This window comes from Mustela lutreola, chromosome 18 (assembly GCF_030435805.1).
Source record: "Mustela lutreola isolate mMusLut2 chromosome 18, mMusLut2.pri, whole genome shotgun sequence".
NCBI lineage: Eukaryota > Metazoa > Chordata > Mammalia > Carnivora > Mustelidae > Mustela > Mustela lutreola.
Window position 1 is genome coordinate 12,207,442 of NC_081307.1, and position 21,212 is coordinate 12,228,653.

Here is a 21,212-nt window from a genome sequence, read left to right on the forward strand (position 1 = left end):
GCTAAAAAAGCATTTGACAAAGTATAGCATCCTTTCTTGATCAAAACTCTTTGCATTGTAGGGATAGAGGACACATACCTCAATATCATCAAAGCCATCTATGAAAAACCCTCAGTGAATATCATTCTCAATGGGGAAAAACTTAGAGCTCCTCCCCTAAGGTCAGGAACATGACAGGGCTGTCCACGATCACCACTGCTATTCAACACAGTACTAGAAGTCCTAGCCTCAGCAATAAGACAACAAAAAGAAATTAAAGGCATCTGAATTGCCAAAGAAGAAGTCAACCTCTCACTCTTTGCAGATGATATGATACTTTCTGTGGAAAACCCAAAAGACTCCACTCCAAAACTGCTAGAACTCACATAGGAATTCAGTAAAGTGTTAGGATATAAAATCAATGCACAGAAATCAGTTGTATTTTTATACACCAACAGCAAGACAGAAGAAAGAAAAATAAAGGACTCAATCCCATTTACAACTGCACCCATAACCATAAGATACCTAGGAATAAACCTAACCAATGAGGCAAAAAATCTGTACTCAGAAAACTATAAAGTACTCATGAAAAAAACTGAGGAAGACACAAAGAAATGGAAAAGAGTTCTATGCTCATGAATTGGAAAAACAAATATTATGAAAATGTCTATGCTACCTAAAGCAATCTACACATTTAATGCAATCCCAATCAAAATACCATCCATTTTTTTTCTAGGAAATGGAACAAATAATCCTAAAATTTATAGGGAACCAGAAAAGACCTCCAATAGCCAGAGGAATGTTGAAAAAGAAAGCCAAAGTTGGTGGCATAACAATTCCAGACTTCAAGCTCTATTACAAAGCTGTCATCATCAAGGCAGTACGGTACTGGCACAAAAACAGACATATAGATCAATGGAACAGAAGAGAGAGCCCAGAAATAGACCCTCAACTCTATGGTCAACTAATCTTTGACAAAGCAGGAAAGAATGTCCAATGGAAAAAAGACAGTCTCTTCAACAAATGGTGTTGGAACAATTGGACAGTCACATGCAGAAGAATGAAATTGGACCATTTACTTATACCACACACAAAAACACACTCCAAATGGATGAAAGACCTCAATGTGAGACAGGAATCCATCAAAATCCTTGAGGAGAACACAAGTAGCAACTTCTTCGACCTCAGTCACAGCATCTTCTTCCTAGAAACATTGCCAAAAGCAAGGCAAAAATGAACTATTGGGACTTCATCAAGATCAAAAGTTTCTGCACAGCAAAAGAAACAGTCAACAAAACCAAAGACAATCAGCAGAAAGGGAGAGGATATTTGCAGATGACATATCAGATAAAGAGCTAGTACCCAAAATCTATGAAGAACTTATCAAACTCAGCACCCAAAGAACAAATAATTTAACCAAGAAATGGGCAGAAGACATGAACGGACATTTCTGCAAAGAAGACATCCAAATGGCTAAAAGACACATGAAAAAGTGCTCCATATCACTCGGCATCAGCAAAATACAAATCAAACCACAATGAGATATCACCTCACACCAGTTAGAATGGCTAAAATTAACAAGTCAGGAAATGACAAATGCTGGCAAGGATGTGGAGAAAGGGGAACCCTCCTACACTGTTGATGGGAATGCAAGCTGGTGCAGCCACTCTGGAAAACAGTATGGAGGTTCCTCAAAAAGTTGAAAAGAGAGCTACCCTAGGACCCAGCAACTGAACTACACAGTGTATTCACCCTAAAGATACAAACGTCGTGATCCAAAGGCAGACATGCACCTGAATGTTTATAGCAGCAATGTCCACAACAGCCAAACTATGGAAGAAAGACCCTAGATGTCCATCAATCGATGAATGGATAAAGAAGTTTTACATATATATATGTATATATACATATATATATAGTATTCTATATTATATATTATTATATATATTATAGTATATATATAGTATTCTATATTCTATATAATATGGAATACTATGCAGCCATCAAAAAATGAAATCTTCCATTTGCAATGACGTAGATGGAACTAGAGGGTACTATGCTAAGCAAAATAAGTCAATCATTGAAAGACAATTATCATATGATCTCTCTGATATGAGGAAGTTGAGAGGCAGGGCAGAGGTCATGGGGAGAAGGGAGGAAAAATATGAAACAAGATGGGACTAGGGAGGGAGACAAACCATAAGAGACTCTTAATTTCAGGAAATAAACTGAGGGTTGCTGGAGGGGAAGGGCAGTTGGAGAGATGGGGTGGCTGGGTTGTGGACATTGGGGAGGGTATGTGCTATGGTTAGTGCCGTGAATTGTATAAGACTGGATTCACAGATCTGTACCCCTGAAGCAAATAATACATTATATGTTGAAAAAAGAAAAAGAATACAATTTCCATTGATTTACTACTCCCATCTCTCATGCAAAAGTCAGGATCAAAATTTGTGCCCATTATTGAAGCCACCCTAAGTAGCAAACTGAATATGTGAGGAGGCACATTTACCCCGTGGACTTTCAAATGTCAATGCACTTGCCGAGAGAGCCAAGAATCCTGAGATGTTTTGCCATTGTCCCCATAGACTCAATTTAATTCTCAAAAGGCATTGCCCCACCTCTCTTGTACCTTACAAGGAGTCCCACTAAAAGAATAAATTGAATTATCATTTTCAGTTAGTATATTGAACACTTAATGCAAAGCAAATGAAATCATTGCAAGAATAGGTCCTTTTTTAAAAAAATTTATTTACTTGAGAGAGTGCAAGGTGGGGGTGGGGGGTGGAAAGAGGGAGAAGCAGAAAAACCCCACACGGGGCTCAACCCCAGGACCCTGAGATCATGACATGAGCTCAAGGCAGACGTTTAAACAACCGAGCCATCCAGGCAGCCCATGACTACCTCCTCCTAAAAAATGTTTAAATGGGGGGAAAGGATTTAATGATTCTGTCTAGGTAGCAACATCTGATTTTACTGAAATTCAGGAAAGATTTTTGTAGTTCTTTATCTGGTGAAATATTCACAGATAAGATAGATGATGGATATAGAAGACGCCTTCCTCTCCACTGCCCTCTCCCCAAATTTGGGTAATGGCTGAAGCGAACCATCTCAGAAAGGCTTTGCCCTCTGAAGTGTGGGTGTCCCTGCCATCATGGAAACCAAAGGAACGCACAGGGGCCTCGGCAGAAACAGACCTTGAGTGGAAAAGCAGCTCTCAGAAATGAGATGAGGCAAGGGAAAAAAAATTAGCACTGCATGTCTTGCTGATGAATCCTGGCAAAGCAGATCAGTGGCTGGCAAGAACAGTCTCAAATGAGAGTTAATAAAACACAGAATATACATTGCCCATTTACATTTATTGCACATTAAACTTCCTCACATACAAAAGATAATGACAGATGCAAAGCAAATGCTGAATACGGCAGGTCTGTCAGCAGGGAATGGGCCAGGCGCCAGCTCCCCAGAGTAGACCCAACAGGCAACTCTTCAGGGAGGCGGGCGTCCACGGGACCAGGGAGGGAACGGAGTCAGGGCCTCTGGGGCTGCACTGAAATGGACATCTTCCTAAAATAGGAACTTAAGCCTCCTGTGCGCCTGCCTTCCTGGCTACCATGGTACATGGGCCAGCCCCCAGGAACGGAGTGCCCTGCCCATCACTTAGGTCTCAAGTAGATGCCAGATGGTCCACACAGTGTGATTTGGCCTTTTTTTTGGAACATCTTCTGCAAAATTTTCCATCTAGACCACGTTATCTATTGTATCCAAGTTCCCTGAGCCCCAGAAAGGGCAGCAGAGCCAGTACTCAGGCAAAGCACATGGGAAGGGTTTATGCTGTGAGGCAGCCCAGCGCATGCCCCGGAGAACCCGCTGTGAAGAGGGTTCTCATGTAAGTCCTTGTGACACCTCGGCTCCTGTCTAGTGCTGTTGGCAGAGTGACTGTCTTCTTGACAGTTCAGACACCCTTTCTCTGGCCGCTTTCCTCCAGCTTTGCTACCAGTGTCCGAACACCACCTATTCTGATGAGACCCTGATTTTTCTCAAGAGAACAGACACATTCCAGATGTGTTTGTGATGCTGAGCTGGTGGACGGGTAGATGCTACTGAGCCAACTTTAAGCCCCGTGACGTAACACCGTCCAAGGTTTGCACTCCAGGGCCAGAACAAGCAAGGGAAAAAGCCATGAAAGCCCTCAGGCAAACCTCTCAGCTCTCTCTCTCTCTCTCTCTCTCTGCATCTGCAAAGAGCAGCGATGCAGGTGTTCCCACGGGGGCCCTGTTAACTCAGTCCTGCTCAGTTGGAACCAGGGGGATCCACTTTCCTCCTGGACTGCGTCCCCCTGGGGCAACGCCTGCTGGAGTCACGTTGCCATCTCCGACACTCTGAGATGCTTGCAAGCTTCTGCACAGCTGGGAGCCGAGCTGCAGCCTCCTTAGCACAGCTGAAGAGAACAAAAGCTTCCAGGGGCTGGGAGGTAATGAGTCCCCATCGCTCTCACCCCCTCCATCTGCACCCGTCGCACCCCCCTTTCCTCAGACAAGTCCAAAATCGCCCAGAACCTCCACTCACCCCCCCACCCGGGGCCTTTATTTATTTATTTCCTCACGGAGGTTGATGGCGTTGCTTCCCTTGCTTTTCAGAAGCTAAAATGCTTTGGCAGCCAAGAATGAAAGTGTTTGTCTTAATTCTGCCCTCTCGGCAGGAGCCGGTGCAGAAAATGGCTTGCCTGTTTCCTGTGCTGCCGCCGCTGCCACTGTAGTGGTGGCAAAGATAAACAGCCCATCAGTGCGGAGCTGAAAAGAAATATAGAAAAGGGGATGGGAGTAGTTTAATTACTTTGAATGGCTTTTTGTGTTCTGTGTGATTGCTTCCTATGATACAGTAGTTTCTCATTCTCCATGCAAGCTCTGTGTTTCTATTCATAAGAATAAGATTGAAGCAGGAAATTGGCTTTCAAGAGGAGAAGAGAGAGGGCGGAGAGGTGGGCCGTTTCCATCAGGGGAAAGCCAGCGGTGGAGGGTTCCCACAGTGGCTGAACTCAGCCAGGAGCTGGGCCAACTCAGCTTGCCCTGCCTTGGGGAATGCAGATGACCTGGTCCCAGCCAGAGTTACATCCTGAAGCAAAGATGGGGTCTCATGGAGCTTAGGACAGGTCAGAGCAGGGTTGAGGAAGGTATGGGAACAAAGCCAGAATCATTCTAGGGCTTCAGGCTGGGGCCATCTGGGCCTTCTTCCTATCTGAAAAAGTAGAGATAGTGTGTGTGTGTGTGTGTGTGTGTGTGTGTGTGTATGCGTGTGTTTGTGTACACGTGTATACACACGCACATCTCCAATTCCATTCAAGTTATCTACCCTGGGAGAGATTTTAGGCTCTGCACTGGAACCAAGGAGAATGCTGCTTCTTCCCTCCTAGCTACCCTTGCATAGTCTCCATTTCCACCAACTAAGAGCTCGTGGTTTATAATAAGTAAAGTCACCTTTCGATATGACATAACTGTAGGATCAAAAGAGATACCACTAGGGCCATTAGTCATTGACTAAGAATCAAGAGCTCTTACCCCAAAGACAACTCTTTGTCAAATCCCCGGTTTTTTCTGTGTAAATTGAATAGCCTTGTAAAACGACAAAAATAACTTGAATACACCAGAGGAGTTTCCTATTAAAGGAAGTCCTGTGATAAATCCTTTTGTAATACAAATAATATATGCTGCTGTAAATTCTACTTTTATGTACTGGATTTTCTTAAATTACAGTAAATCTGTACTAGGGACATTTGAGTTAGGGACTGAGATTTACAAGCCCATCCAGAAAACTGAGTGCCCCTTGTGTGCAAGGCATTCTTCAACCAGAGGGTGAAGTTTGGAAAGGAGGAATTAATGGCATCTCTACTCCTGAGTCTGGGGTCTTAAGAGGGGTAGAACCATCAGGTGCTTGGAACATTCCCTCAGACTGGCAGTTTGAAGAGCCGCAGGAGGCAGGCCTGCAGATATCCCTACAGTCTTCAAGGTAATAATCAGATGACAACATCCACCATTGTTGTTACAAGATTCCCATAAACATAGAGATAAGAAGTTTGGGGAATAAACTGAGACTCACATGCTTCCAATGGAAAGAGCAGATACCAAGCCTTGAAATGCTATGTTATGTACTCTTGAATGCAAAGGGAGTCAATGTTTGCTTCACATTCAGAATCCCAAACAGCCTGGGCAAAGGCAAGGACCAGCTAAAGCCAGCCACCCTCAGTGGAGAACTAGAGAGAGTTCACCAGGGGAGACCTCTTGGCAACAATGTAACACAGACACGCTGCTCACGGTTTCCAGAAGAAATGTGTCCAAGAGGGCACTGCAGGAAGCAGAACAGGAAAAACACTGAAAACAGGTTACAAACTATAAAACAAAACAGAACAACAAAACAAGGAAGGGAACCAGAAACCGTGGGAGGAGAGAAGTGACACAAAATGATCAATAGGCAGCAATGAGGTGACCTGGATGAGCCATCTTCGGTGGTGCTTTCCACCCTGCTGTTCCCCGCACTCTCCTCCCTAAAGGCTCCTGCCTTTACTCCCCCTTTGCCGGGTGCCCTTGAGCTAATCCCAGCACAAGTTTTATGTCCTGTCGCATTGACAGTCATTTTCTTTTTTTTTTTTTTTTAATTTTATTTATTTATTTATTTGACAGACAGAGATTACAAGTAGGCAAGAGAGGTAGGCAGGGAGAGAGAGGAGGAAGCAGGCTCTCCTCAGAGCAGAGAGCCTGATGTGGGGCTCAATCCCAAGATCCTGGGATCATGGCTCGAGCCGAAAGCAGAGGCTTTAAGCCACTGAGCCCCCCAGGTGCCTTTGACATCATTTTCAATCCCATGCTCTCCTCCTGGAAGAAAGGGCTGAAGAGCAGGGTGGACATGACGGAGTTGTAGCCTCTGTGCAAAAAGTGGGTTCAGAATCACAGCTGCAGCCCGGGCTAACGCCTAAGAGCTACAGATAGTGGAAAAGATCCCTCTGTCCAAAGTCATCTTCCCCTTAGGGCAGTCAGGATTTCCACAGTTCCACTTTTTCTATAATTGTCATAAGAGGAGGAGAGAGGAAAAAACACAAACTTGGGGTTCTGGGTATCTCAGCTGAAAACAGGGCTTCCTGTTAGTGTTACCTTCAGGGTCCCAAGGTCAGAGTATGGTACCAGAATGGGAAGTCTGGATGTAGGAGCCATGTAGCAAGTTCATAGAACTAAGGGAAAGAGCAAGCCTCTTGTTTTATTGTATCCCATTCCTGGGATACAATAAAACAAGATGAAACCAGAGAGGGAGACAAACCATAATCTCAGGAAACAAACTGAGGGTTGCTGGAGGGGCAGGGGTGGGAGGGATGGGGTGGCTGCGTGATGGACACTGGGGAGGGTCTGTGCTATGGTGAGCGCTGTGAACCGTGTAAGACTGATGAATCACAGACCTGTACCTCTGAAACAAATAATATACTATATGTTAATTAAGAAAGAAAGATAGTTAGTTACAAGAAGTACAGCCCAGGGGCGCCTGGGTGGCTCAGTCGGTAAAGTGTCTGCCTTCGGCTTAGGTCATGATCCCAGGGTCCTGGGATCCAGTCCGGTGTTGGGCAGTCTACCCCTCCCCCTACCCAAACCCCGCTTGTGCTCTCTCATTTGCTTGCTCTCACTCTATCTCAGATAAATAAATAAAATAAAAAACAAAATAAACAAAGTAGAGCCCATCAGAGTCACAGGGATGCATCTGGTGGCCAGAGGCAGACAGGAAGTAGCACCAAGCCCCTGCCTGCGTGCTTGGCAAGAGCACAACCAGGCACACCTTTCATCAGAATGGGGAGACGTGATGGGGAATGGAAAAGTACTGAAGGAAAGAATAGCCTACTTTACAGTTTTACTCTTGATATTTTTTGACTGAACTTTTAACCACATGTGGATAATATGAAAAAACAAGAGTTGTCCATTTGACCTTAGGCAAGACTTTGCAAAGAATGTTGGTCTGAGTGCCCAGTTCTAATCCAGACCTGTTATACATGTTTAAATGGTCTTCACTCTTATTATCTAAACTGATGGATTTTGCCAGGCATCTCTGTTACAGCTGTATGACTTATAAAGATTATATTTACCTTTTCTCCTTATGACAACCTAATTAGACCAAACTGGCAGCATGCAATCCAGGTTTCTCTTTAACTATAATATGACCTGACTTCTTTAAGCCTGACTTTCTTCAGCCTACAGTAAGGGTGGCCTCTAACATTTTCTGATTCCATAATTGCTTTTGCCCTTTACTATATGTTATTCTAGACTAATTTAGTCCAATCTAGGTGAAGGAAACAAACATCCAGAGCAAAGGCCTGAATCACTAAATAAATAATCCAAATATTTCTCTCCTAGTGGGATAACTTGAAGAGAAAGTTTCACAAACCAACTGGAGGTCCAAGGTCTTGGGGTGTTAGTTGCCTGGAAATGCAAAGACTGGAGAGGGAACATGATCTCAAACGATAAAATCTTCCATAATACAAGTAAGGTGAAAACAGATTTATTTGCCAAATCTCAAAATACTAGTATGAGAGGACACCCTTTGAAACTCTATAGGGGAAGCTATTCACCCAAAGAGTAATAAACGTACCAATGCATTACACCAGCAGGTGGTACAGGATGGAAAGAGATGTATAAATGGCTTCCCACATGGTTTGAGAAGGTCTTACAAATGGCCAAGTCATCACAGGGTAGAGCATTACAGAGGACCGGAAACATGTAAGATTGACATCTGGGAAAACAATAAAGCTGTCCCTCATCCCTAAGGTCCTTCTGAGTCATATTAAAAGTTCTACTTCTGGAAGGGCAGTGAATGTTTTGTCTTAGTAAAATGGAAGGAGCCTCCTAACAAGGGAGGGAAGAAGGTACTCTGGACTAAGAGCTAGCCAACAGGCTATCCACTGACGAGACAGCACTGATGTTAGCCACTGAGGCCAACTATGTCGTCATATGCTTATCTGTCTTTGAGGGGAAGATCGACACATACTAAACTCTAACTTGGGTCGTATTTTGCGCTGGCTCTAAGAGGAAATAACGATGGGAGTCTCAATTATTTATTTCAGCTGTTGAAGTGAATGAACTCATAGTTTCTCATCACGAATGGTTGGGGGAAGGGGGGGTCATCTAATCTTCAGGGCCACAGTCCCCTGGGCCAGGGGCGAGCGGAAGATGCCAACCCTACACTATGGGAAAATAAAGCAAAGAACTCAGCTGTCATTTTCTGAGATGTGTGTCTCATCCCAGCCCTCTGGACGAGCTGATGTTCTTAGGTTGAAAACATGTTAATGGGTGCTCTGCCTAGGTAAGGATTTTCGAAACAGGCCCTGAGAGCATTTACTTTTCTCCTTGCATTTGTAATCAGCCTGTCATTTCATTATCTGCATTCTGTGTTGGGTGTTTGGGATCATTAGGCAAAACCTAGCTATTGCTGCATATTACTCAGTACGTTTGCTCTAATAAGCTTTCGTAAATAAAACCCGAAGAGATGAAAAAGGCCAGTGTCTGATTACATGCAACCAATTTGGTCTCATTAGGTTCTTATAAGGAGAAAAAGTAAATATAATCTTTATAAATCATACAGCTATAACAGAGATGCCTGGCAAAATTCATTAGTTAAGATAATAAGAGTGAAGACCATTTAAATGTGCGTAACAGTTTGGTTTATGAAGCTGTTAAGTACTATTTCATCCATTATAAACTTTTACAAAGCTCAAAGATGTAATCAGGCAGAGGAAATCATATATTCTTACATGATTCCCTAAGGTTTGGGTTTAAAAAGTTGCAATTAAAACAATGATAAAAACTAATGCTTGTCTTGAATCTTTCAATTCAAAGACCCCTGAGTAGACTCATGAAACATTAATTTATTTTCCCTAGATGTTCAAAGTTTGTTCAACCTATTTTACAGAGGGTACCGTTGAGGCACAAACAGATCAAATGATAAACAAGAAACCAAACACACCACAAAACTGAGAGTGAAGAGAATAAACCCTAAGGTTATTGCTTCTCAAGCCAATATAAAGCCAGAATTATCATTTTAAAACAAACAAAGATGAAAGCTGCTTTTATCAGCTTGTCCCTAAGCAAAGTGTTTTGATTTAATTCTTGGATAGCAAGTAAGGCAAGGGTTGATCAGTGATACTTGAATATTATTGCTTCCCAACTGAGGAATTTGCTCAGGAAAATAATAAAACAATCGCTAGTTAGGAAAAAACTTACAGTTGGACAACTGCCTTAACTCTGTGACCTTGAGCAAAGTCACAGAGTGGAGCCAGTATTGTCTTACATGAATTAAGGAAAGCAACACTGTGAGGAAGAAATGAAATGATTAACATTAGGGGGGAAAAGTCCTTACAAACTTTTTCATGCTGCACATGTTACCTATTTTCCCTGTATCTCTTCCTCCTATTCATTATATGCTATGATGTTTTAAGAATTAGCTCTTTAAAAAAGAAAAAGGAAAAAAAATTAGCTCTTATCTCTAGAAACTATTACTACTGCTGCTGCTGCTGCTGCTGCTGCTGCTATTATTTTACAAATACCCTTAATACTGCCCTCAAGGCTTTGCGGATTGGGTCAGTAGGATGTCCCCATCTCAGCACTGGGGAAACTGAGGCAACCCTAATGAGTGAGCTCTTCATCTCACCCTTCAGCCTCACCACCTCTAACTAGAGTCAAAACTATCATTCTTACACTTGGCCCAAACCCATCAGCCCTGGAGGAAACAGGTTCTCTAGACTACCAGAAAGAATGGAATGAGAGAAGCAGCAACTGGCTTCCCTCCCATTCCCTTTCGCATTTCAGCCAGTTTGCCATCTTCCTGGCCATAGGGACTGCCAAGCTGCTCCCTTCAGCCCCAACCCCACACCTCACCCAATGCCTCCCCAGGCTGCCAGGAACCACTATGCCCTGGCACAGCGTGGATGTCAGCAGCAGCATGGAAGGGAAAATGGGAGGATTGGGGCAGGAGTAGCAAGACCAGGAAAGGCAGGTACTATCCTAGGCTCTCAAATGAATGCTCTCTGCGCTTGATCTGTGCCTACACAGCAAAGGAAGTCAGAGAAACGCTGATTTTAAATAAATCACTTGAGGTTAAACAATATACAGTGTCCTTGGACAGAACGGAGGAGGTGTGCCTAGGAAGAGCAGGCTGTGATGTTAGGAGCTCCGGGCTGGCATGGGGGAAGTTGAATTTTACTTTTTTTTTTTCTTCTCTTTTTTTCTTCTCCATCATAAATAGCAGGGACGCGGCCAACCCAAGCGCAGCGCCACTTACAATAGATACAACAGTGCCACCTAGAGGCCAAGAAGCAATTGTCCTCTCAACCCGCGAGAGGCCAGGACGGAAACCAAGATCACAGGCCACCAGCACCGCAGAACTGAAGCTGCCGCGTCACCACACGACCGGGCCTGATGGCTGCTTCACGAGCAATCCACACCCAACACTTGGAGGAACTGCTTGCAAAGCCAAGCATAGGAGGGCTGTCTTTGCTGACATTAGGCAGGTCAAGGCCACTTCTCTGGCGTGTAGTTCCAAAACATAAAAGGAGGAAGGACCTTCTGGATTATAGCCTCAGAGCCTCCATCTCCACCCCTCACCAAAATGCAAATTTCCTTGAGTTTTTCCTTCCTGTGTCCTATTCTTTGCATGTTAAGATAATTCATGCAAATTTTATGCATTTTGCTCAGAGGCATCTAATTAGACAGATTAGCTCGTGGACTCAGTAACCTTCTATTTTATTCTTCTGAAAAAGAAGGTTATGTCAGTTAGGAACCTCTCACTCTTAATAGGCATCAGGCACAGAGTGTGCCTCTGTATGAGCAAGAGCTCACTGGGCTCTGTGGGTGTGGAAAACATAAACACCTGCATTTTGTGTGTGTATCTCCCTATGTTTGCATTTGGGGGCTTGGTATGGCTTCACATCCCAAGTCCAGCAAGGGTACATGGGCACCAGTGCAATCAACCTTTCCACAAGAAAAAGGGAAACGAAAAGTTAGCTCACAGAGGTCCAAGAAGTCTGAACATCTGATTGGCATCATAGCTGAACAAAGGAAATGCAAGAGAAAAAAACATATATATACTTCCTCCTTTGTTCTGAAAATGGATTGCAATTCTTGTTGGCATACTGCCAGGCTACATTCCAGAAGAAAAGAAAACTCACTTACCAGGGGAAGATAAACTAGAGATGCTAACAAGCTCTCAAATTGACAAAAGCATTGTGGGTTGCCATGGAAAGCGATCTTTTAAACTGTGAGGGTCATTATCCCCTGCCTCTAAAAATCTACCAGGTGTACCAGCCTAGGATCTAATTAGATGAACCATATATATATATATATATATATATATATATATATATATATATATATATTATTATTTGTCCCAAGAGCCATCCAGATGTGTGTTTCAGTCAACCGCTATATAATGCTCCCCGAAACAGACACCAGCTCTCCCAAAACACAGCCATCCGTAAAGGTTTTGGGTCAAAGAGGGACAACACAAATACCTGCCTGTACCATTTGATTGGGGCCAGTTAGCAGCGGGGACAGTGGCAAGGCAAAGAAGTCAGCTTGCCTGTCTAAGAAGAACTGTCATTATTCAATTCTAGCCAGTTGTCGCCTTAAGGAAAGGCAGGCACAGTTTCGCTGGGTTGTTTTCAAGAAAAGCCTGACATCTAAATCTGTATGTGAAATCTCACGATTTTTTTTTCTTTAGGCTCCCTGCTGAGCAGAGAGCCCGATGCGGGACTCCATCCCAGGACACTGAGATCATGACCTGAGCCGAAGGCAGCGGCTCAGCCCACTAAGCCACGCAGGCGCCCCAAATCTCACGATTTTTAAAGGTTGGCAGCAACTCAGAAAAATTTAAAACCTTGTGCAAGGCCAAACAAAATATGGCCAAAGGCCTGATTTGACCCGGAGAATAATAGCATGACCCCAGCCTCAGGTCATTCACAGCCCTTGAAAATCTGTGTTCAAACCACACCCAGTGGTTCCACCTCTGATGCATATCTAGGGCAGAAACTTTCACACTTCTGCTTTGTTTATCCTCTTCTCACTTTTCTGAGTTGGTCTTTTCCTCCAGTGTCTGCTTGTCAAAATCCAATATCAGGGGCCAACTCAAATGTCAATTTGTTTGTGAAGTCAGCCGGAATCACTTTAGTCAAAATTAATCATTACTGTAACACTTGGTTTTTATCTCTGTGCTTGTACTTAGTGGAGTCTGCCTCCCAGTAGGGGGGAAGCAGTGTTGGAATGAGTCCCAGCAGGGGGTCCCTGAAACCTAGTAATGTAGCCAATACTCTCTCTCTCTCTCTCTCTCTCTCTCTGCCCAGTGCCCACCATAGAGCCTATGCTGACAGTTGCTTCAAATTTACATTTCAGTAAGTTACTAAGTGGGAAGTAGGCACAAAATTCATTGGCTAAAATACTCCCACACTTAACTTCAATCCCAGCCTTGCAGTAAACATGTCAGGTGTGTGTTTGGTATGGCTTGGTATGGCAGTGCCCAGGTCTATATAATGATGATTCAGACAACAGCTATTTGAATAAGGTGCATCTCCCTGCCAGACCCCAGGGGTATGTTACTACTATCAAGCTATATTTTGACTTCCTAGAGGACAGGTTTCTTTCCCCCTCCCGCCACCCCCTCCCACTCCAGTGTTTTCATTCTGTAGACCTACCACACTCTCTGGCACAGAGAAGGGATTCGATAAAATGCTTGTGGAGTTTAATCATCATCAAAACAAGTCTATAATGAATACCCACCTCATGCAAAGAACAGCATGCTCTGGGTAGTGATGTGGTAAAACGCCCTGGGGTGGCTACAATCTGGTTGGAAAGCAAAACATATTTAAATGGGGGGGGGGGGGATGTAGTTGCGCCATCAACACACGGTATATGCTGAAAAGTGTTTTTTGAGTTCCAGGTCTGTATGTCTCTTGCTAAGTGCTGGGCATCCAAAGAGCACCCCACCCACGCACTCACCCACCTCATGGAGACCAGGTATCATATAGGGGAGTTTGAAATAGAAAGAACATTGTACTCTGAGCAAGTCAGAAAAAGTGCCACTCGAAATCCCAGGAAGCAGGAAACTAACAAAAGTTTTAGATGGAAATTGGTGTCCTATTGTTTTAACATTAGGATGTTAATGGGGGAGGGTGTTGAATAAATTGAAATGTTGCTAAAAGAAAATATTCAAAACTAAGCTATCTCCTAGATCCCCTTGGGCTTTCTGAGACCTACGTATGTAAAATTCTCTCTCAGTCAACCTTGGGATCACACCCAGTTAAGAACTACACTGAAGCTCCCAGGAAGTGGGTGCTGAGCTCTGAGGGGTAGGAGAACTCTGCTGCGGCCACAGCAGAGACTCTGACTGCCTCTGGGAACCCCTGAACTGATGGGAAGAGATACAGTGAGACTGTCCCTCTGCTCTACCCTAGCATCACCCCGTTCCTGCCTTTCATGTCTCCCAAACACGACTCCCTGTCTGTCTCAGTCCGTGCGGGGGGCTATCACAAAAAAACACTATCAACTGGGTGGTTTACAAACAACAGAATTTTTTTTCTTATAGTCTGGAGCTTGGGGTCAAGTTCAAGGGGACAGCAGATTCCGTGTCTGGTGAGGACAGCCTTCCGCAATGATGGCCGTCACAGGGCAAAAGGGACAAGCTAGCTCTTTGGGGCCTCTTCTTGTCAGGGCATGAATCCCAGTCATAAGGGATCTGCCCTTATGATGCAACATCTCCTAAAGGCCCCACCTCCTAACGCCATCACCTTGGGGGTGACAGTTTCAACAAAGGAATGTGGGAGAGACTCAAGCGTCAGATCCCAGCAGTGGAGAAACTCCCCATGCCCTCATGGATCTCCTCCGTCCATGCCCACACTTCACGACCCATGCATACCACTTCCCGGCTGTGGGTAGCCAGAGAGAACAACGGTGACCACTGTCCACCCTTTCTTTTGGCCCCAACTTCAATCTGGCCAATTGGTCTAGAAAAGCAGTGACAAAAGGAGAAAGGGCACTGCTTTCAGTGAAAGCTTTCTCTTCCAACTGGGGAAATTAATGTCATGAACTCTAGCTGTGACCCCCTAGCCCACTCCGCAGAACAATCCATCCATGACCCGGAAGAGGATATAGCTTAAAACTGTCCTGTAATAAAGGGGCGCCTGGGTGGCTCAGTGGGTTAAGCCACTGCCTTCGGCTCAGGTCATGATCTCAGGGTCCTGGGATCGAGCCCCACATTGGGCTTTCTGTTCAACGAGGAGCCTGCTTTCCCCTCTCTCTCTGCCTGCCTCTCTGCCTGCTTGTGATCTCTGTCTGTCAAATAAATAAATAAAATCTTTAAGAAAAAAAAGTCTTGTAAAATGGGAGAAACCCTAGGGAAGGAAATAAGGAAAATCTGGGTGGAAGGGGAGGGAGGGGGAAGAGAGATCAGTATGGCAGGTGAAAATTTAAAATGAAAATTTATTGAGAGACTCTGAGCTGGATCTGGAGCTTAAGATCAGGAACTGCTGGAAATAAACATAAAGAAATGTAGAAAAGCGTAGAAAAGAAAAAAAATAGAATCAAATCTCTGCTTTGCAAGCTCATAGTCTGCCAATTTATCCTTTAAAAAAAAAAAAAAGGCAGAAGGAGATCAGAAGACGGGAGGAAAATAATCAACAGGAAAGTGGAGGTGTCAACCTGAACAGATTTCAAACTGAAACAAAGAATTTATATGATTAGCTACAATTACATGGAGAGATGTAAACAACTTGGGCCAAATGGTACCAGCAACACTCTAGCACTTCACGGTGCCTTATGTATAGCTTAGTCTTTTGATATTTATTGTGCATCCTGCCAGCAAAATTTTTGTCATATCTGATGTGTTTTGCCAAGTCTTTTATTTGGGATGCTTCCTGATTTAAATATTTTTAGCTGCAGTGGTCTTTTAATCATGAGGGTATTGTTTCAAAAAGCAATTATTCTATGTGCATCTAAAAGCAAAATTGAAGCCCAACCCAAATTCATCTGAGATCATCCTGTAAGTGAGGGGCACTGTGGAAAGGGGCAGAAAAGTACCCTTGAGGACTATTCTATGAAGGGATCTCAGATTTCTCTCATAAAATATGGCTACTGGGGTGACCTTTGCTGATGTCTCCCAAAGCTGTTGATTGAAAATGGTAAATTGCAACTTCATCTGTGTTCATCAGAAAATAAGGTCCTTTCGCTCCTCCCACCCCCAAATCCAGACTCTTTGCAATCAAGCAGCCTTCTGAGTGGCCTATAATTTGGATAAGAGGAGTATGAATGGATGACTTTCTAGAAAGAAACATAATGTCTTGCCATGTAATTGCTTTTGTAAGGAAGGAAGCAACGCCGCCCTGGTTTGGAGTTTAGAGGCTTAGGACAAACCTCCTGGAAGGAAAAAGAACTAAAACATCCAGACTTACCTATTCTTGAGCCATCCCCTGGGTGGGAATCTTCCTCCAGAGCCCAACTCTGCAGAGTTAGGAACAAATCCGTTTGGTCCCTGAGGAAGCTGCTGCTGGTTTCCCAGTGACCCTCAGCACCACGGTCCACTGCCACACAAAAATTACAGGAAAGACAGGGTCAAGTTCTTTATGGCAAAGCAGACATACATACAACTGTCAGAGAGCAAAGAAACACCCCTTAAAACCTTGGCCTTGGCTACAGGGACATCTTGATTTTTCAAGCTCCCATATAGGCATTGGGTAGCTTTCTTCGGAAAATGCTCTTTCTTGTATATTTGAGTTGATCCAATAAAAGCGTGGTTCAGAGAGGAGATGTGTAGCACAACCAACTCGGTCATTTTTACAGCAAATGAATTATGGGCCTGAGAAACAATGAGAAGTCTCTTTTCCGACCATTCCTAGGAGTGTGTTCATTCCAAGCCATTACCACATGTGTCTGTCAGAGGGAATATCTGCATCAGGCTATAATGAGGCACATTAACTTTCTTTTCACAGCAGAGAGTTCTGTGGCCCAGCTCTATGACAGGTCCAACGCTGTGGTTCGGGGAGCTGCTTTAGATGCAGCTCTTTCTGAAAAGTCGGTGGCCAACCAGCCAGCAGTTATTACAGCAGCTCTTAAAACCACAGGCAAGGAAGGAAAGAGGGAGTCAGCCTAGAAAGTTCCCTCTGGGAGGAGCCCTGCTGCAAGGTGTAGATGGGAGCCGCTGCCTGTGGAGATGGGAGAGAATGTCCTGAGAGCTGCAGCTGGTGCCTGGAGAAAGCACAGGAGGGCACCGAAACGGGATGAGGCAGGGAAGCCTGAAGGTCTAACCAGCACCTCTCCTGCCAGCATCTACTCTTTCTGCCTCAGAGTCTACCTCAGACACCAGGGCTGCTTTGCTCTCTCATGATGTCACCCTTGTGCTCCGAAACTCTCCTGGTTCCCACTGCCCTGGCAACCAAATTTCATTCCTACACAGCGTTCTCAAGAGCTGGCAAGACTGGGCACCAGCAAGCCCTTCACAGAGTGGTGCTTCCACTCTGAGCCAGATACCGTCTGTCTGCCCCTCCAGATCCACACACCACCAGCTTTCATCTGGGAGCACGCTCCCAAGGATGCAAGGACAGAGCCGTGGGTTGGGCTTGGCCAATAGCAGAGAGGGGCGGGGCCAGGCAGGGGGTCCAAGGGATGGAGCCGAGAGAAGGCATTTGCAGTGCTGGCTCCTTGGTGCTGAGGTTCCTTCTAACCGTGCCCTCACCTGACCCGCACTGCTCCGTTGAGAGGTGGCTTCCTCTACACTACGTTTGCTGGCTCTGGTGACCGACCTGTCCCCTCAGTCCCAGAGGTCAGAGGATAATATCCCATTCCCTCCCTGAACCACCACTGCTCAGGGTTACTGCACTATCATTTGTAAATAACTCATCCTCCTCTTATCCATTTAAATACTCCACCGGTGTCCTGTTGGGATCCCAACTGAAACTCTCTTTCCCTCTTTCTACCTCCTTACAGATGAAAAATTATTGAGGCTAAAAGGAATGGGAACAGGCTCTGAACCCAGTCTAGCTCCAGAATCCTCTCTCGTAGCCCCTGAGCTGTATACCGCCCCACTAACACACTGGGCTAGTATTGCATTGTCGCTTCTCTGCTCCCAACAAAATCCACCTAATCCTCATTATGATATTTCTCTTGTCCCTCGAGGTCCATCAGAAGCTCAGTCTCCAGTAAGCAGAGTGTCTATGCCATCCCCCCGAACACATACACGATCCTTTTGGGATTCACATGCATATTCTTGTTTCCCTGCAGGATGGAAGACTTCCATAAAGACAGAAATCGTGGTTCCATATAATCTCCACTGTCCTAGCTCACAGCAGATACAGTGACCTCACCACTCAGCTGAATAAATGAATGGGAAGGAAGTTCTGCGGCTACTTATGTTGTCAAGATGAATAATTGCTCATGTAATTTATGAGTTCTTAAAAAAAAAAAAAATTGAGCAGTGGAAGAAAAGGTGACAAACTCTAAATAAGTAACAGTCATTCAGAAGCAATTCTAGCATTTTCTTTACCAGCAAAGCTCACTAAAGATTCCTATAAAAGTCTCATTGTATACTAACTGCTGCTGGAGAGCCCTTATAGCTTGGTGACCACGAAGCAATTCCTGGAGCTCTACCGCCAAGGTTCACATCCAGGTTCTGTTCCCTGTCAGCTGTCAATCTTAGGAAATGGCAATTTAATCTCCCTGCAGCTCAGTTTTCTCATCTATAAGGTGGGGCTGCGAGTAGTACTGACCCAAGTGGTGCTGTGAGGATGAAATGAATTCATACACTTCGGAGTCAACACGGAACCTGGATGCATTGTGTGCACTATGTATCGGTTATTACTGCCAAATATGCAACATTGACACGGTTATGCTGTCCTGCCAGCCCTCTGTCCTGGACTTCCTAATCCCTGGAAGTTTCCAGGGAAGGCAACTATGACTCTCTAGCGCTCATTTGTAACAACTAACTGTAACTGCAAGGAGTTAAAACTCTGCAGATTTCTAGTGACTAACATGCTGATGAAGAATTTTCATGTATAGCAGGAAGAAGGAACAGGGAGGCTATTTTTAGTGTATTATACTATTATACAATAGTAAAATGAGCCATCAAAGGCACAGGGGAGACTAATTAACTTCTAAATGAGTCTTTACTTGGCACCTACAGTGTACCCAGCTGTGTAGTCAAAGAGATGGAGGAGGCAAGTAAACCGTACAGCACCTGTCTACGGTGACCCAGTTGGTCACCTCAGTGCGACGTAGAGCCCAGGAGTTGTGACCCAGTTTGCTGCCATGCCGTTAGAGCACTCAGAGAGCGAGGAGCAGCTCTGATTTCTGAGAACTAGCTATTAATCTCTCAAGGTAGATGAGTGGGTTTCCATCCCCCAAAAAGAAAAGCCTGTGACAACACTGGAGACATTGCAAATTTATCTAACAATCCATCTGACCCTCATTTGTTCTTCTGATACCTGCCAGCCAGCCAGCCAGCCTGGCCCCGCCCCCATGTGTCGAAATGGCAGCAGAAAGGGAAGAAGACCAGGACAGGGAGCCCATACAGAGTCTTCTCTCCTTGATAGGCCTCCTCCTCCTTTATAATCGGACCTTTTTATTGCCTTTACTAAGCACGGCATGCACAGAGGGCCTTAAAAAAGCACGAAAGAAACAATTTAACTGTCGGTTTTGCAGCGGCTCCCCCTCCCCTGAGAACTGCGCTTACACACAGAGTTTATTACCTTCTCATGCTCCTCAACACTGCTTAAAGCCATATAATATCTTTTGCTGGGTAAATGAGTAGCAGCTCTCTCTCACCTGCCAATCAAGCCCATTTCCCCCTTGAATAAAGGAGGCGAACATCTTACCCCTCTGAGAGTTGAGAGAAGTGAGCTTCATCTTGCTCTCTGACAGGAATTTTATGGCAGGAGGAGAGAGGGAAGGGGTGTCCTGGCAGTCCCGGGGTGCCTTGGCTGTGTGGGCCCCGCGGAACGAGGAAGGGTCTCTACATACTCCCGTGGTGGCACTAGCTAGACTTTGGCTGTTGAATCAAAAAATCACAGCCACTCTAGTATTTCCTCCAGAGCCATAGCTTGGCCAAGGCCACACCAGTGGCATTTCATTGGCGTGACTAAGACGGACTCCAGATGGCAGTGGGTTGAAGAGCAAGAGGAGAGTAAAGCTGTGAAGAAAACGGAGAGACAGATGAAGGGGGGAAATGTCTATCTCCTTTTCTGGGCAAAGCCATCCCACCCCATACGGATGAAATGTTTGGTCAGGTTTTTTGTTTTTTCTTTTAATATTTATTTATGTATTCAAGGTGGGGGGCATGAGCAAGAGAGCGAGAAAGAACATGAGTTAGGGGGAGGGGCAGAAGGAGAAGCGGACACCTTCTAAGCAGGGAGCCCGATGCAGGGCTCCATCCCAGGACCCCTGGATCATGACCTGAGCCAAAGGCAGACTCTTAACTGAGCCACCCAGGTGCCCCTTTTGGTCATATTTAATTCAAATTATATCAAAAATGGTTTATGAAGCTGCTACTATGACAAACTTTTTTTTATATTTACCTACTTTATTATGCTTATTTCTACCTGTCAGTTTCCAAACACACACCCCACCCTCAGGACAGGAATCGGTGAGATTTATCCCCTCACCTACTTTAAGTGCCTAGAACAGTGCCTGGTATGTAATAAACGATCAAGAAATAGTTGTTGAATGAAAAAGAATTGTTTCTCCCAGAGCTCAGATACTTTACTTCCTGAAGAAGCTTCTGGGATTGTTGAGAACTTATAACAAAAATGGCCGTTTTCCCCAGTGAATGCTCCCAAGGGTGAGAGCAGTGAAAGGGTTTTGGCGAATGAGTGGAGCATTCTTACAGCTCACTCATCTCGCTGTGCAGCTAGCTGACTTTGCAGGACTCAATATCCCACAGTTTTCCCTCCCGGGTCATCCCTCAATCACTCTACAGCTGGGTCATCCCTCAGTCTGGCTCTGATGTTTCATTCTTGAGACTGATGCAATTAAAACAACATGTGTATGTATACTCCTGGTGTGATACAGAGAATTGATTCGGCTACATGCCAACAAGCATGCATTTCAAAGGTATGTAATAACCTTCAACATATAAAACAGTTTCATCATTAACAGACTCCTACAGTCTGGCCCCATATGATGCCATAAATATCCACCGCTCCCCCAAGCCCACCACCCAGGTTCTAAAGAGGC

General features: G+C 44.7%; 1 long non-coding RNA gene across 1 annotated transcript in view; it reads right to left on the reverse strand.

The window, feature by feature from the left end:
• Positions 1 to 21,212, reverse strand: part of LOC131820542 (uncharacterized) — a 363,576-nt gene that overhangs the window by 264,378 nt on the left and 77,986 nt on the right. The window contains exon 2 of the long non-coding RNA XR_009349681.1: positions 16,442 to 16,570. This is a non-coding gene — a long non-coding RNA (uncharacterized LOC131820542). The remainder of the gene's footprint in view (positions 1 to 16,441; positions 16,571 to 21,212) is intronic.